The sequence below is a fragment of the Agelaius tricolor genome, unplaced genomic scaffold (assembly GCF_023055355.1).
Source record: "Agelaius tricolor isolate 1412-34295 unplaced genomic scaffold, bAgeTri1.0.p SCAF_70, whole genome shotgun sequence".
Lineage (NCBI taxonomy): Eukaryota > Metazoa > Chordata > Aves > Passeriformes > Icteridae > Agelaius > Agelaius tricolor.
The window spans coordinates 174,557-189,348 of record NW_027269330.1 but is presented as its reverse complement, the minus strand read 5'-3'; the positions used below and the strand labels follow the sequence as shown (position 1 = coordinate 189,348).

The window sequence follows — 14,792 nt, the reverse complement described above, 5'->3', positions numbered from 1 at the left end:
GAGGTGTTGCTCGGCAGCAAATGAGGTGTCCCTTGAAGAAGAGCAGGAAATAGCTGCCTTCTCTCCACCTGTGTCACCTCCTCTATCCCCCTGTGTCACCTCCTCTATCCCCCTTTGTCACCTCCTCCTTCCACCTCTGTCACCTCCTCCTTCCACCTGTGTCACCTCCTCTATCCACCTGTGTCACCTCCTCCTTTCCCCATGTGTCACCTCCTCTCTCCATCCTGTGTCACCTCTTTCCCCTGTGTCACCCTCTTCTTATGTCACCTCCTCCTTCCTCTTGTGTCACCTCTTTCTTCCTGTGTCACCTCCTCCTTCCCCTTGTGTCACCTCCTCTATCCCCCTGTGTCACCTCCTCCTTCCACCTGTGTCACCTCTTTCTTCCTGTGTCACCTCCTCTCTCCATCCTGTGTCACCTCCTCCCTCCCCTTGTGTCACCTTCTTTTTCCACCTGTGTCACCTCTTTCCCCTGTGTTACCTCTTTCTTCTTGTGTCACCTCCTCCCTTCCCCATGTGCCACTTCCTCTCTCCACCTCTGGGACATCCTCTCCGTCCCCCTGTGTCACCTCCTGACCCTTCTGCAAAGTTTTCACAAACACAATCCCATTTTTTTTTTTTTTTTTTGCTGACACAAACCCAAAGGAAACGTTTGCCCAGGAAAGACCATGTGCAATTCCGGGTGAGCATTTCGAGCATCCTGAATGCTTTGATGAGCTTTTCATGACACCAAAAATTACAATAATCCCAGCCACAATTGGTTTCCCTTGCTCGTTTTTCAGACCATTTTTGGGTCCTCTCTGGAACAGTGAAATTGGTGCTTGCAGCCCTGACAGCAAAGGACAAACGCCTTGGCAGGACATAATGCTTCCCTAAGAATAATTAAATCCAAACGTGGTGTAAATCCCAAGGGTGCCTCTCCTTTGGTAGTATTTCTATCAAGAATCTTCAAAACCTTAAATCCAATATTTGGAATTTATGGGTTTCCCCCGTGGTTTCAAGGTGAGAGGCAGCTGTAGCAATGCTTTGGTGCTTCTGCCTGTCTCACCTTTTATTTAGGCCAGAAAAGAAAGAGAAGAGAACAAAATGCTGCCCCGAATGCCGTGGCACAGATAATTCCTGTCTGAACAAACACAATTAAAGGGTTTTCAATAAAAAAAAATAGTCCCCCTAAGCCACACGGGTAAACAGAAATACAGTAGGAACAGAATTGTTTACATTGCAGCCTGAACCTTGCAGAAATGTTGGCCCCAGGCAAGGTCAGAACAGGGATTAGGAGACATCACAGACAGGTAGAACAAAATTCTCATTATCTTTGCTTAAAAATAGGTACCCAATGCACGAAAACATTCAGTAAATTGCCCCAAATTATGCAGGTTTCTGCCAGAGAAGTACCAAGAGCTGCAGCTCAACACTCCCTGCTCAAACTCCCATCAAATGTAATTGAGGACAAGCAGAGACACGAGAAAAGAGACAAACTTATTGATCCTCCCAGCTGCATCAACAAGCAAGAAAAGAGCATTCCTGCCTCAAAGGAAAAGGAAAGAACATTTCCAGCTCATCAAAGGAAGGGGGAAAGGGTAATTTCATGGAGAATGGCACCAGGTTCCTTCAGTCGTTCTGCTTCCCATCCTGGGAAGCATTAATGGCCTGCAGGGTTGTGGTGTCAGTGTTTGATCTGGGGCAGTCCAGTGTCCAACCCAAAAATCCCAATGTTTGGGGTCACTGCAGTGTCCACCACAAAGATCCCAGTATTTTGGTTTAGTCCAGTGTCTACCACAAAGACCACAAAGATCCCAACGTTTGGGGTCAGTCCAGTGTCCACCACAAAGATCCCAATGTTTGGGGTCAGTCCCGTGTCCATCACATAGATCCCAATATTTTGGTTTAGTCCAAAGTCCACCACAAAGATCCCAATGTTTTGAGTCAATCCAAAATGCACCACAAAGATCCCAATATTTGGTTTAGTCCAGTGTTCACCCCAAAAATCCCAATGTTTTAGGTCAATCCAAAGTCCACCACAAAGATCCCAATATTTGGTTTAGTCCAGTGTTCACCCCAAAAATCCCAATGTTTTAGGTCAATCCAAAGTCCACCACAAAGATCCCAAAGTTTTGGGGCTTTTTAGCATCCTGCTCTAGTGGAAGTTGACTTGCCCATGGAACTGGATGAGTTTCAAGGCCCTTTCCAACCAAACCATTCCAAGGTTCGTGATTTTCCAAGTGCAGGATGGAGCACACAAGGCCCTGCAGAGCCAAGGCAGGTTTGGAATATCCAGGGGAAAAAATGAGGTTCCTGGTTTAAACCTGACCAGAGTCGAGGGAGAAAAGGAGGGGGCAGAAATAAAGCAAATATCATTGGGGTAAAGAGGTTCCTGGTTTAAACCTGACCAGAGTTGAGGGAGAAAAGGCAGGAGCAGAAATTAAGCAAATATCATTGGGAGAAAGAGGTTCCTGGTTTAAACTTCACCAGACCCAGGGGAGAAAAGGCAGGAGCAGAAATAAAGCAAATATCACTGGGGTAAAGAGGTTCCTGATTTAAATCTCACCAGAGTTGAGGGAGAAAAGGCAGGAGCAGAAATTAAGCAAATATCATTGGGAGAAAGAGGTTCCTGGTTTAAACCTCACCGGAATTGAGGGAGAAAAGGCAGGAGCAGAAATTAAGCCAGGGCAGGAACCTGGTTTGGAATATCCAGGGGAAGATCCTGTGGTAAATTAAATCAGAGTGCACTCAGTGCCGCGGAATGCTGAACGAGCTGGGAGGAATAAATGAGAGATCAGATTTGCAACTACTTAGCAGACACGGTGAGACAATTACAGCTGGTACATCAGCCTGCCTTTGCACAGGGCCATAAATTGGTAATTTGACTCGGGAAAGCTCTTTGGGATGCCTTGGGGTTGGGAAGTGATATTGGAGAAGGAATCTTGGCGTCCACGGGGCTTGTTCTGCTGCAGCAGAAACGATTTCATGCCTTCCTCTGCGGATTTGCTCCGCAGTGCAACGAGGAGGAGGCTGTAAATGAGAGGTTGGTGACTCCTTGCACTCATTTTTTGGAAGAGAAAATGTTGTTATTATCTGAGCAAAAAGTTCTGGGAGCTGCTGCCACCATCCCAGACGTTCTGAGGGCCAGAGGCTCAGCTCTGAAATTATCTTGAAAGGTCACATGGAGGGAGAGACAACCTGCTAGACAATGCAATAAATAACATTTGGAATGTCAAGCCTAAAGTAAACTTCCAAAAGACTTCTCATGAGGGACGCTGAACGAGGAAGATGAAAGGATGAGCTGACACGGGATGGAACAGCAAATAATGTGCCAGTGGTGGGAAAAGGATCTGCTTTAAGGGTTGCTAAAATGCATCAAAATTGTCATCACAAGAAGGAATCCATAAAAAAAAAAAAAATCCAGACATCCTTGGAAGGTGCTTATCAAAACCTCAGGGATGTGTAGTGCAAGCGGGTTAAAAAGAGACCTTGGCTGTGAATTGATTCCACAGCTGGATGAACGTTGCAGACATCTCATGAAAAATCCTTTCCTTAGGATTTTTCCATCCTGAGAAGCTGAGAGGCCTCAGGAACAAAATGCAAACAATGATTATTTGCTGCTGTGGAATGCAACAGGTGGGTCTGGGATTGGTCTCATGTGGTTGTTTCTAATTAATGGCCAATCACAGTCAGCTGGCTCGGACAGAGAGCCTGAGCCACAAACCTTTGTTATCATTCTTTGCTATTCTATTCTTAGCCAGCCTTCTGATGAAACCCTTTCTTCTATTCTTTTAGTACAGTTTTAATGTAATATAAATAATAAAATAATAAATCAAGCCTTCTGAAACATGGAGTCAACACTCTGGTCTCTTCCCTCATCCTCAAACCCCTGTGAACACCATCACAGATGAGCAGATAAAACATTAACCCAGAAACAGCTTTAATTACCGACCCCTCGAACACCACACCCACCTCAAACCAACGCCTTGTAATTTATTCAAAGCACCTAATGATCACCTGCTCGGCTCTTAGAGCCTATAAATAGCTGACCTCGCAGAGCACGGGATCCCAAAACCCAGATAATGAATTCCTCGGGGGGCCCTGCTGTTAACTCTGGCTCTGGGTTGTCTGTTAATATTCTGCTCATTTTCCCCTCCTCACGTCGAAAATTTTGTCAAAAGCAGAGGCTTGGTCCGGAGCTCACCGTAGAAATCAAGGGGCATTTTTGATTCTCTTTAGTACTGGGAGGGTTGGAGCAAAGACTGATGGAGAACATTATCGTGCTGCGAGATGAAAAAGGCGTTGCAGGGCTCAGATGTCTCTTTTCAAAGAGACAGAGCCTGTGCTAGGGAACTTCTGGGCTGCTGCAGCTCTGGCGCAGTCAGGAGTTCAGGGCAGGAGGAGGAGGGGATGTCTCTGGGTCAGGCTGTCCCTTGATGCCTTTTTGGGACTACCTAAAAAGAGAGGCCAGACAAAATTAAGGGAATAAAAAGCATTTTTATTTATTGAAGGGCCTTCGGGTGCGTTCAGGGCAGAAAAAGCCCCCTCAGGGGCTACACCCAAAATGGAAAATGAGTCATGGGTTTTCACACTTTTTGGTCCGTTTGCATATGGGGTTAATCTTCTAATTACAGCATCAGCTAATGAAGTAATTTACCCCAAATTTGCTGCCCCCAACTCCCTTTTGTTTCCATCTCTGGGCCCTGAGGCAGTGAGGTGTCCTTGGTTGCCAGGCCTGGAGAGGAATTGTTGTGTCTGCCCCAAAATGGGAGAGCAGCAGCTCAGACTGAGTGTGGAGTTCAGAGTTATGCCCTAAAGAACTGCAGGATTATAAATGTATGGAAAATATAAAAACTGAAACCCTGGAGAGGAATTGTTGTGTCTGCCCCAAAATGGGAAAGCAGCAGCTCACACAGGGTATGGAGCTCAGTTATGCACTAAAGAACTGCAGGATTACAAATGTATGGAAAACAGAAAAGCTGAAATCCTGGAGAGGAATTGTTGTGTCTGGAGTTCAGAGTTATACACTCAAAAACTGCAGGATTATAAATGTATGGAAAATACAAAAACTGAAACCCTGGAGAGGAATTGTTGTGTCTGCCCCAAACGGGGAAGCAGCAGCTCACAGGGAGTGTGGAGCTCAGAGTTACGAACTAAAGAACTGCAGGATTACAAATATATGAAAATATAAAAGCTCAGATCCTGAGGCATCGCTTGGTGACCTCATCGAGAGAGGCAGGACAGCCCCATTTGAGGCTCTGACAACGCAAGGAGAGTCCCTCCCTCTCTGAACCAGACCCACAGAGCAGGTTTGAAGGACAAGGGGGTTCTTCTCCACCAGGCCCTCAGCGGCTGAGGCCCAGCCCCTGCTCAGCTCCAGCTTTTATTTAACTTTTATTTAACTTTATTTAACTCCTCAGTGGCTGAGGCCCAGCCCCTGCTCAGCTCCAGCTTTTATTTAACTTATATTTAACTCCTCGTGGCCGAGGCCCAGCCCCTGCTCAGCTCCAGCTTTTATTTAACTTGTGTTTAACTTGTATTTAACTCCTCGTGGCTGAGGCCCAGCCCCTGCTCAGCTCCAGCTTCCATTTAACCCTCCTGAGAGTTCATTCTCTCTCTCTGTGTGGCCTCGTTGCTCCCACAGGAAGGAACCAGGACAGAGCTGTCACCACTGCCCCCTGTGACAGGACAGCACTGCCCTCCTGTCCCTGGGGACACCCAGACATGGTCACCCTGTCACCAGCAGCAGCTCTGGCACCAAAACCTCTCAGCACAGCTCAGCAGGGCCCAGGGGAGGCTGCGCCTGGAGCAGGAGATCCAGAGCTCCACAAAAACGTCCCCCAGCAGCTCTGTCCTGTCCCCCCATCCCTTTTCCCAGCCCTCATCCTGCCTTCCTTCATCACTTCATTCGAATTTCACAATATTTCCCTTCCAGCTTTAGCATTTGGAGTGAATTTGTTGGGCATCATTAATTCCCCCCTCCCTGTAAACTTGTCCAACACCTCCTTCCCCTGGATGCTTGGAAGTCCAGCAATTAACTCCTCTCATCTCCCTTCTGCTGCTGCCACCTCTCCGTGCTCCCAGTTCTGTTATTTCACTTTTTTCAACTGGCATTTGTTAATTCCTGACAGCCACTGGCACCGTGCGAATGATTGTCTCTCATTAATTAATAGCTTTACATTAGGAAAAAAAAAATAAAGAAAGGATGAGCATCTGGGGGGAAAAGCAGAGCACAAGAACTAAAAATACAGCTTTGACTGTCTCCCTGTCAATGGATGGGGTGATGAAATATTGCTCGTAGTAGACAGCTAATTAAAAATGTGAGTTTGGAATGAAATAAATCATCAGCTGCTCTTATTTTCATGGAGATCAAACCCCAAGCTGTGCTCAGAGCTCCATAAGGTCACGGGGGATGGATTTCATGGCAGGAGGAAAGGAAGGAATCGTGGAATATCATGGAATGATCCACAAGGATCAGAAAAGTCCAGATTCCATCCCTGCACAGGACGTCCTAAGAATCCCACCAGGAGCCTTGGGAGAGAAAGTTGGGGGAAGGAAAATGATGGAAAAAGAAAAAACCCAATTTATTTTTTTAAGAAATGGAACAGTTTGGGTTGGAGGGACCTTACAGCCACCCCTGCCATGGGCATGGACACCTCCCACTGTCCCAGGGTGATCCAAGCCCTGTCCAAACCTGGCCTTGGGCACTGCCAGGGATCCAGGGGCAGCCACAGCTGCTCTGGGAGCTCCATCCCAGCCCCTCTCCCAATATTTCTTCCCAAAATCCCATCCCAAACCTGCCCAGGGAATCCTGGAATGGTTTGGGTTGGAGGAGACCCCAAAGCCCATCCAGTCCCACCATGGGTCCCACAGCTCCCACTGTCCCAGGTGGCTCCAGCCTGGCCTTGGGCACTTCAGGGATCCAGGGGCAGCCCCAGCTGCTCTGGGAGCTCCATCCCAGCCCCTGCCCACCCTCAGAGGGAGGAATTCCTTCCCGTTATCCCACCCAAAGCCACTCCCCGGGCTCTGTGCCCTGCAGGTGATGCTCGGGGGGACACCAGGTGCTCCCTCTGGCCTCCACATCCCTGTCCCAGGGATCTGCCACAGGGAAACCGCGATCAAACCCCACCCTCATCACTCCGGCCTCCTCTCAGAACAATCAGCCGTCCTCAGAGGGAAGATTAAACAGGAAAAAGTGATCCCAGCCCTTACCAGGCCCCGTTTTATGGAGCAGAGGTTGGGGCAAAACTGGGAAATCGGGAGAGGAAGGAAATGGATGAATCCATGAGCACACAGGGATGTTTTGTGGCTTCATAGATACTCCCAGATTCCCTGGAGGAAGCACTTGGACAGCCAGGAATCCATGGATTGAGTCCCTCAGATCCCATTTTGGTAGCACAGCCTAAACCTGAATGCCTGACTGTCCATGCCAGGTGGAAAACAAACCCGGAGTTATGTTGGAGAAGAATTAATTAACAAAAAGATAAAAATGAGCTGCTGGATTCAACCACAGTTTACAAGAACATAAAATGATAAATTAACCGAGTTTGAAACGGAAATTGCACATGGTAATTACATGATTTATATTACACAAATAATGAATTAATATTAATTAATTCCAGAGATCTGGATTCTATTCTCCTGGCAGCACAGTTGCTGTGCCAAAAAGACCTTCATCATTCCATCTTGGTTTGTTCAAACAACTTTCCTTTAATCCTCTTCTTATCGGGACCGTTCAGATTTGCAAACTCTTCAGGAGAATTCAATTTTTCTTATATCCTAATTCCAAATATTTAGAAAGTACCTTGAGACAATCTCAGAAGAACAGACGCTTTAAATTCAGAACCTGCGAGGGTTTGAGGTGGTTCTGCTTCATTTTTTTCTTCACAGAAAAAGGCATTAAAGAGGGAAGGACAGCTCCCAAATCCACAAGTCCAGTGCACCTCAATGGGCTTCTCTGGCTCCATTTTCCCATGGATTTATTCCTAGATGGGCCATTCCTTTAGGAGTTGTGGGTCCCACAACCAACCTATCACTTCCCTGCCGTAGCTTGAGCCTGTGTCCTCTGGTTCTGTCAGTGCTGCCCAGTGGAAGAGACCAACAGGTTGGATATTAGGAAAAAGTTTTTCACCAAAAGAATAATAAAGCACTGGAATGCTCTTCCCAGGGAGGTGGTGGAATCACCATCTCTGGGTGTGTTTAAAAAAGCCTGGACATGGCCCTTGGTGCTAGAGTCTGGGTGAGGTGTGAGGGCACAGGTTGGACTGGATGATCTCAGAGGTCTCTGCCAACCTCATCATCCTGGGATTCTGGGATTCTGTGATTCTGGGATTCTGGGATTCTGGGATTCCTTGTGATCTCCAAATCCCTGAGGCTGAGAAAGCCCTCCAAGATCATTGGATCCAACCTGTGACCTGTCCCCTCTGTCAACCCAGAGCCCTGAGTGCCACTGTCCAGTTGTTCCTTGGGCACCTCCAGGGATGGGGATTTTACAGGGGCCTGGATCTTTCAGGGGCCCTGACGGGCACCCAAATATCCCTGTTGAGAGGTGTTGGGGCACAGGTTGGACTCAATTATCTCAGAGGTCTAAACAGCCCCAGCTGAAAAGTGTGAAAGCCATGACATTTTCCAAATTCCTGCTCTTGCTTTGCTCAGAAATGAATTTTTAGGGGCCAACCCCTCCCTGGAGCACTGGGGAACAACCACAGCCCCACAGCCTGAGCTGGGTGGGCATAACCCTGAATGAGGAGGGCAGTGACAGGCAGGAAACCAGGAGGGAGAGCAGGACAGCAGGGAAATGTGTTCCCTCCAGCTCCCAGTGCCCCTGGGAGCAGGTGACAGTGATTTATCAGGCGCTATTAAAGTGTCACCGTGTACCTGTCACTGCTGCTGCTCCCAGAGCTGCTCTGCGCCCGCTGCACGCAGACCCCGAGCTCAGAGCGCTCTGCTGGGGGAGTGCAAGGGGATCTGACGCTCTTTGTTCCTCCCAGCATCAGCACAAGTCAGAAATGAAACTTTCCGTGGCACTGCCGCTGTAATTTGGGAGGCAGCTTTGTCGGGAGCATGTTTGGAGTGGGGTTTATGTAAGGAGCGGGCACGGAGGGGAGGGGAGGATGAGGAGCAGGGAGCTGTTTGCAGCTCTGGCAGGAAAAAAACAGCCAGCCCAGTGTGTTCTGATAGGAAGAGAGGCAATAACCAAATTGCAGAGCTTCCCAGGGTCTTCTTCCCAGAAAAAGTCCTAATCCTACCCAAATCCTGATACCTTTGTACTCCTGGGTGGGGAAAGGGCAGTGACCAGGATCTGCTGAAGCACCAGGACAGAGGGAACAGAAAAGGGAACTCTCAGATTGCTTCTCTCAAAATCACTGTGCAAGAACTGGATTTTTGAAGTGCAGTCTTACAAGGAATAGTGGAAAACATCAGCGTGAAATTTCAGTGTAGAATCAGAGCCTGGATCCCATCCCATCCCATCCCATCCCATCCCATGGATCCCATCCCATCCCATCCAATGGCTATCCCATCCCATCCCATGGATCCCATCCCATCCCATCCCATCCCATCCCATCCAATGGCTATCCCATCCCATCCCATGGATCCCATCCCATCCCATCCCATCCCATCCCATCCCATCCCATCCCATCCCATCCCATCCCATGGATCCCATCCCATGGATCCCATCCCTCAAGGCCAGGCTGGGCAGGGCTCAGAGCGCCTTGGGACAGTGGAAAATGTCCCTGCCCATGGCAGGGCGTGGCACTGGATGGACTTTGAGGTCCCTTCCCACCCAAGCCCATTCTGGAATTCTGATTCTCTGGAAAAACCCATTCCAGGCAGACCATCCATGAGGTTTGTCCATCGGTTTTCCAAGGGAGCACCAGGAGTCACTCACCTGAAGTCCAGCACCCCATGACAGCAAATTCCTCACCGGGTTTGGGAAGTCGTGACTCCAATCCTCAGTTTTTGGGGAGTCCATAGGAAGAATTTTGTCATAAGTCACAGAATTCCAGAACGGTTTGGAACGGAATTGCCCCCAAAGCCCATCCAGGGCCACCCCTGCCATGGCAGGGACACCTCCCACTGTCCCAGGTGGCTCCAACCTGGCCTTCCACGGATCCGGGGGCAGCCACAGCTCCCCTGGGCATCCTAAACTCCAGCAGGACACAGAATTCTCCTTATTACAAGTCTAATTCCCCCTTTTTCTGAGGATTACAGTGTTTTAGTAAGACTACAAAAGAATATTTGCATGTGCTCCGCTCCTCAAATTTGTGGAATTTTAATCTGGGAAGATTAGGCCTGTTCCGCTTCGGATGTTTAATGAAACAGATGGGAAAAAAAAACCAAAAACCCTTAAGTAACCAGTGTAGAGTTAATTTTCTCATTAAAAAGCTCTAATTTCCACTGCTTTTTTTCCCCCTTTTGGAGGATTTACAGTGATACAGCCATGCGCTCATGTATATCCAAGGGATAGCTTTGGAGATAAAAAAAAAAAAAAAAAAATCCTGTAACCCGTGGGAGATTTATTTTCCTAAGGAAGAATGTAAATTTGGCAGAGAAAAGCAGAATCAGGAGGATGTTGACAGCTGCCTGAAAAGAATTATTGGAGGAAATCTAATTTTACCACTGGAAGCAGATCCCAGCAATGAGATGAATAACGGGGAAAACAATTTTCCATTAAAAACACTTCCATGGGGTAGTTTTCAAGCAGCTGAAGGATGGCTCCACATATGTGTGGATAAATTCATAAATCAAGGACCTGCAGACAAATAACAAGGAGGAAATTCAATCCAACCCTGTATTATGTCCACATCAGCACTTATTGATGAATAGACGCCAATTCTGGAAATATTTTGCTTCTGGTGAGGACTTGAGGGAAATATTTTCTGCTTGCATCTAAATCAGGATTGATGTTTATTTTATGAAGAAAAATATTACTTTCTAGTGAATACTGGGCTTTTAAAGAGTTGTCTGTCCTAAAAAATCAAACACAGGTTGACTTTTCAGACGTTCAAGTGCGTCTGGGCCTAAGAGTGGCGGTGTTGGGGTGTTTAATCTTTGATTTCTGTGGTCACAAATGCACATCTGGTAATTTCTTACTGTTTAAACCACTTAATGTGCCACTTAAAGTCTGTGTAACGAGAAATGGTATCAGCTGAAAGTTTGCAAAAGAGAAACTCAGTGGGTTTACAGAGCAGGTTCCAACCTTGAGCAGCAGGAAAGCCCAGGCCTTCATCCAAAGGAATTTTTATCAATGACACCATTTCTCCAAAATTATTCTCTTTGACTTCACTGCATTCATGAGGTTTTGGCACTAAATAACATGAGGTAGTGACTGAAAACCGAGGGAAGAATTTTTGTTTTCTGAGTTTTAATTGTCAGTTTACTCCTCCTTACAGGAACAAGGACAAGAGGGAATGTCCAGGACATTCCTCTTGGAATGGCTTCCCACTGCCAGAGGGCAGCTTTGGGTGGGATAATGGGAAGGAATTCTTGGCTGTGAGGGTGAGGAGGGGCTGGGATGGAATTCCCAGATTTGCTGTGGCTGCCCATGGATCCCTGGAAGTGTCCAAGGCCAGGTTGGAGCACCCTGGGATAGAGGGAGGTGCCCCTGCCCATGGCACAGGGTGGAATTAGGTGGCTTTTTATTTCCTTTCCTTTCCAACCCGTTCCATTACAATATTTAATTCTCTTCTGGACTTAGCCCCCTCTACCCAACTCCCACAAAAAGCCCCTTTCTCCTCCCCTGGCCCTACCACTCCTCTGGGAATGGGAAATAAAAAGATGTCAGCATTTGACGCTGTGATGTGATTGAAAAGATCTTTTTCACCTTCCCGAGTAAAGAGACAAAACCCAGATTTCCATTTTTTTTCCCCTCCTTTGCTTCCCAGTTTGAATGCCTTTGTCTGATAGAAAGGAGAAGGAAGATGGGAAGTAAATCCATCATGGAGAAGAATAGTGAGAAGTAAGTTTTAATACAGGTGTCATACATGATTTAGGGGATTCTGGCCCCAGAACTAAACAGCAAAGCTCCTCATGCAGATTCATTGATACCACCCTAATTTATGAGACAGCATTTAAAGGGGGAAAAAAAAAATTATGAAGCAGGAATACACAAAAATAAATTTCCTTCAACACAGCCTAAATTTAATAAAGCAATCTAGCAACTGCCAGCGAGAGCAGGGCAACTCCAGAGTGATTAAATAAGGAGGAGCATAAATTATGCAAGGCAGTTAATCAGCGTGGAGCTGCTCTGCACAGCAGGGCAGGGCTCACCCAGGGGAGCACCCACTGCACCCCTCCAGACCCTGAGCCCCCCATTCCCTTGGCTCAGCATTCCCACCTCCCATTCCATGAGGGTTTTCCCCCTGCTCATTCATTCTGGGCTCGTGCTGGAGGTCAGGTTCTCTCTGAAGTTTATTTGAATGCACAAAAAGGATTTTTTTTATTTTTAATTTGAATGCACAAAAAGGATTTCCTTCCCCACTTTCTGCTCATTTGGGAAGATTAGGGTGAATCTGAACAGTGTCCCAGTGGAAATCTGGGATTTATTTTCCATCCTGGCTGCTTCCAGTGAAAAGCAGTAGTTTGAATTCACATTTATCCCTGTGTTTAGCATCACTGGCTGGATCTATTAATAGCTTTCTTTCCCAGTTCCTAATGTTAACAGAAGTTTCTCTGCATCCACACTCACACAGTTTTCCTTTGCCATTTCAAAGGCATGAATTTATGCTGGCAAACCCAAATGCATTTAAAGGGTGTTAAAATGGCATTTCCATGAGAGGAGCAGCTCAGTCTCTCCAGCACCCACCTGAGCTGAGGGACCAAAGTTGGGTTTTTGTACCCAAAGCTTTGATTTGGATCCCTCACCCAGGGCCCTTCTGTTCAAGTTATTCCCTTGGGAATAACTTCCACTTGGGAAATTTTGGGATTTATGTAATTACAACCCTTCAAAAACCTGGAAACTTGGAAGTTTCTCTCCCTCTGCACCTCACTTTAGTCATCTTTAAAACTCCTGTAAGTGAGCCCTCAACTCGTGGAGATAATGAGGGATGTGGAAATCATGAGGTGTCAGGATAATTTTAATTTAGCTGAGACTGACAACTGTCAGGCTCTTTTGAAAGTCAGAGTTTAAAAATAAACTCTGTATTATGAACAATTCCGGATGGGAAGAAATTGGAGCATTATAAACAAAGGCCTTGTGTTCTATTAATTGATCCTGTGCCACTGCCATTAACAGACAGGATGGAAATATCTTTGATTCAAAGCAGTATCAATTTTTAAGCATTTAATTCATGGATTCTTATTTTTTAAATTTCTTTTTTTTCCTTCTTTAATTCAGTCCTAAAAATCTCAGCTGAATTGAGGCAATAATCTCCAAAGCAGAGCAGGAATTCAGCCTCATGATCTGCTCTGGGTTTTTGTTCAAGAAATGTCCCCACTCCACCACAGTGCCAAGACTTTCTACCCAAACAGGAAAAAACCCCTTTCTTTCTTTCAGCAGGACCAGAAAATGGATTTCCTTATAAAAACGCAGGGACACCTTGCAGTGGGGTAACCCCAGACAGAAACGAGGTGACAGCGGAGGGAAGGAGATGCATCCACAGAATCCCAGAGTCCCTGAGGTGGGAAAAGCCCTCCCAGCCCCTCGAGTCCAAGCTGTGACAGTCCCCAGCTTGTCACCCAGCCCAGAGAACTGAGTGCCACCTCCAGGCCTTCCCTGGCCACCTGCAGGGCTGGGGACGGGACACAAAGAGGTCCCTGGCAGGGAAGGAGCAGCTTTACCTGAGGTGCACTGAGGTCAAACCTCTCCTGTCCCTGGGATAACTCTGCTCCTGCCAGCCCAGCCCAGCCCAGCAGCCAGGGACAGGCACCAGGACAGAGGGACAGGCACCAGGACAGAGGGACAACACCCAGGGACAGGCTTCAGGACACAGGGACAGATCCAGCACCCGGGATGGGCTCCAGGACTCGGGGACAGGCCCCAGGACAAAGGGACAGGCTCCAGAACAAAGGGACAGGCACCAGGGACAGCTCCATGACACAGGGACAGGCCTCAGGACAGAGGGACAGGCACCAGGGACAGCTCCATGACACAGGGACAGGCCCCAGGACAGAGGGACAGGCTCCAGAACACAGGGACAGGGTCCAGGACTCAGGGACAGGCACCAGGACACAGGAAAATGCTCCATGGCACAGGAAAAGGCTTCAGGACACAGGGACAGCACCCAGGGACACCTCCAGGACACAGGAAAATGCTTCATGGCACAAGAAAATGCTCCATGACACAGGGACAGGCTCCAGGACACAGGGACAGGCCCCAGGACACAGGGACAGGCCCCAGGACACAGGGACAGACTCCAGGACACAAGGACAGGCCCCAGGACACAGGGACAGGCTCCATGGCACAGGGACAGGCCCCAGGACACAGGGACAGACTCCAGGACACAGGGACAGGCCCCAGGACACAGGGACAGGCTCCATGGCACAGGAAAATGCTCCATGGCCCAGGAAAATCCTCCATGGCACAGGGACAGGCCCCAGGACACAGGGACAGGCCCCAGGACACAGGGACAGGCTCCAGGACACAAGGACAGGCCCCAGGACACAGGGACAGGCCCCAGGACACAAGGACAGGCCCCAGGACACAGGGACAGGCTCCATGGCACAGGGACAGGCCCCAGGACACAGGGACAGACTCCAGGACACAGGGACAGGCCCCAGGACACAGGGACAGGCTCCATGGCACAGGAAAATGCTCCATGGCCCAGGAAAATCCTCCATGGCACAGGGACAGGCCCCAGGACACAGGGACAGGC

The 14,792-nt window shown here is 48.1% G+C and overlaps 1 protein-coding gene across 2 annotated transcripts in view; it reads right to left on the bottom strand.

Annotated features, from left to right (window-relative positions):
* LRRTM4 (leucine rich repeat transmembrane neuronal 4) overlaps positions 1–14,792 on the bottom strand; it is a 132,301-nt gene that overhangs the window by 26,763 nt on the left and 90,746 nt on the right. The window lies entirely within an intron of this gene.